Here is a 2500-nt window from a genome sequence, read left to right on the forward strand (position 1 = left end):
CACACACACACACACACTTATCACACCTGCTTCTCTCCCACACCATCATCATCTGTGTGACTCCTACTCCCTCCCCTTGCCCTCAGCATTATCCCCCTCTGTATCTTCTCCCCAACACAACCATCACTGTGTCGTCTCCCTCACCATTATCACCCCTGTATCACCTCCTTCTCCCCACCACTGTCACATTTTCTATCAACGTCTCTCAAATCACTATCACCTTTGTATCTTCTCCCCATCCATTATCTCCCATAAGTCTTTTCTTCTCGCCTCCATCATTCTCGTCTCCTCTTCTCCTCCCCCGTCACTATCATCCTCTTCTCCTCCCCGCCCACATCTTCGTTATCATCCTTCCCTGGTCTTAACGTCCAGCACGGTCGCATCCAAGTCAGACCACACTAATCGAGATGGATTAGGAACGCCTCCTGACGAAGGGCTGGACGGACGGTGAAAATATACTCGACGGGCTCGTACCGGATCCGCCACGCCCTCTCTCTCTCTCTCTCTCTCTCTCTCTCTCTCTCTCTCTCTCTCTCTCTCTCTCTCTCTCTCTCTCCCAAGCTCCATTACCCTTCACCTCGCCCTCCACACACACACACTCACCCGTTCCGGCTCCAGAGCATCACGTGGGAAGTGTGGGAGGAGGGAGGGAGGGTCGTGGTGGATCCAGGGGATCAACAGAGAAATGTAGGAAGTCTGAAGGTGACGCAGAGGAGGGTGTTCTGTAAGGGCGGGAGGATAAGGGGAGGAAGGCGGAGGGCGATTGATATACCCTCATACGTGTGCTCTGACGTCTTCCGTCTCTCGGGATTAGAAACGAAGAACACGATGCCTGGACTCTCATAACTACGGAAACGTACACCAGGAAACCTACACACGTAAGCAAGTTCGCAAATATGCTCATATGCATATATGTGATTATGAAAGCACAATCATACACTCGTATGCTGTTTTTTAAGGTAACTGACGCGGTCCGAGCATTCGTATACCCTATATGTACACACACACACACACACACACACACACACATACACACACACACCAGCCTAAGCCAGATACCCATTTATCGACCAGCTCTGAGGGAAGGATGAACACCTGTGTCGGCTATGAGCCCACTACCGTGTGTGTGTTTGTGTTTGTGTGTGTGTGTGTGTGTGTGTGTGTGTGTGTGTGTGTGTGTGTGTGTGTCTAGTTTCATTTTCCTCTACTTTGTTTAATGTCTGTCCAATATTATGTCCCTTTGCCCTCTCTATTCCTCCCCTTTTTTGTACTTCTTATCGTTATTTGTTTTACTTCTCTCTCTCTCTCTCTCTCTCTCTCTCTCTCTCTCTCTCTCTCTCTCTCTCTCTCTCTCTCTCTCTCTCTCTCTCTCTCTCTCTCTCTCCACACACACACACACAGACCCCCACCTCCCACACGGTGTCCGGGAGCAGTACCATTTTCCATGGTAATGCGCGCCCCAGCGGCGGCCTGTACAATGTAATTTATGTACACCACAACCCTGAACTTTGGCCCGGGACAACCGCGTGGCTTCAGAAAACCAGTGGGAGGGATGACTGTCCTGGCTCTGCCAAGGGTTCGGCCCCTTGACAAGGGGTCTTAAGGTTTTGTACACGTGTGTGTGTGTGTGTGTGTGTGTGTGTGTCTGTGTGTGTGTGAGGGGGAGAAAGAACCCGCCGCCCTGGATGTGGTTTGAGGGAGTTTAATTGCCCCCGGTGTAATCTTGCGTCTCTCCTTGAGTACGAGTGAGTCGTGGTGGTTCATACCTTGATGAAACTGTGGTTCGAATCATGCGTTTTCGGATCGATGATCACCCCCGCTGTGGTTCGCTGGTTATTTGTTTCGGGTTCGCGAGGCAAGTGCTTCGGATAACCCCCTGTGTCTTGATTCGGATTCATAGTGACGTGATTCGTCGGATTCATGGCTTTGTTCTTTGGATTCGTGGTCTTCCAAGAAGGGAAGGGTATCGAACTCTTCCTTAATGTCTTGGAAATGTGGTACACTTTAAATTACCCTACGGTTTTTAAAGTATATATATATATATATATATATATATATATATATATATATATATATATATATATATATATATATATATATATATATAGGTTCCTTAATTCTTATCCCTATATACCATCAAAATCATATAGTACTAAATACACACATTTATGCCACCAGTGATCGCTGCTTCGCCTTAACTCGCACCGAAACTGCGTCGATGGGCGGCGCGTGTGGCTTACACAGAAGGGGAAATGGTGGCATATGTAATTCATGTGTGTGTGTGTGTGTGTGTGTGTGTGTGTGTGTTGGAAGATGAAGGTACTTGTTTGTCTACATACATCAATAGATACATAATCAAAAGTCTTATTTGTTTAACAAGTGTGAGAAGAAAGAGAACAAGATCTTGGGTTGATTTCTAAAATTGAAAGTTTTCTTTGTATCGTTCTCGTAATATCATACCTAGTCTACATAGCTACTGGTCAATATCTATCGTCTCATA

Source organism: Panulirus ornatus, chromosome 37 (assembly GCF_036320965.1).
Source record: "Panulirus ornatus isolate Po-2019 chromosome 37, ASM3632096v1, whole genome shotgun sequence".
In the NCBI taxonomy this organism is placed as follows: Eukaryota; Metazoa; Arthropoda; class Malacostraca; order Decapoda; family Palinuridae; genus Panulirus; species Panulirus ornatus.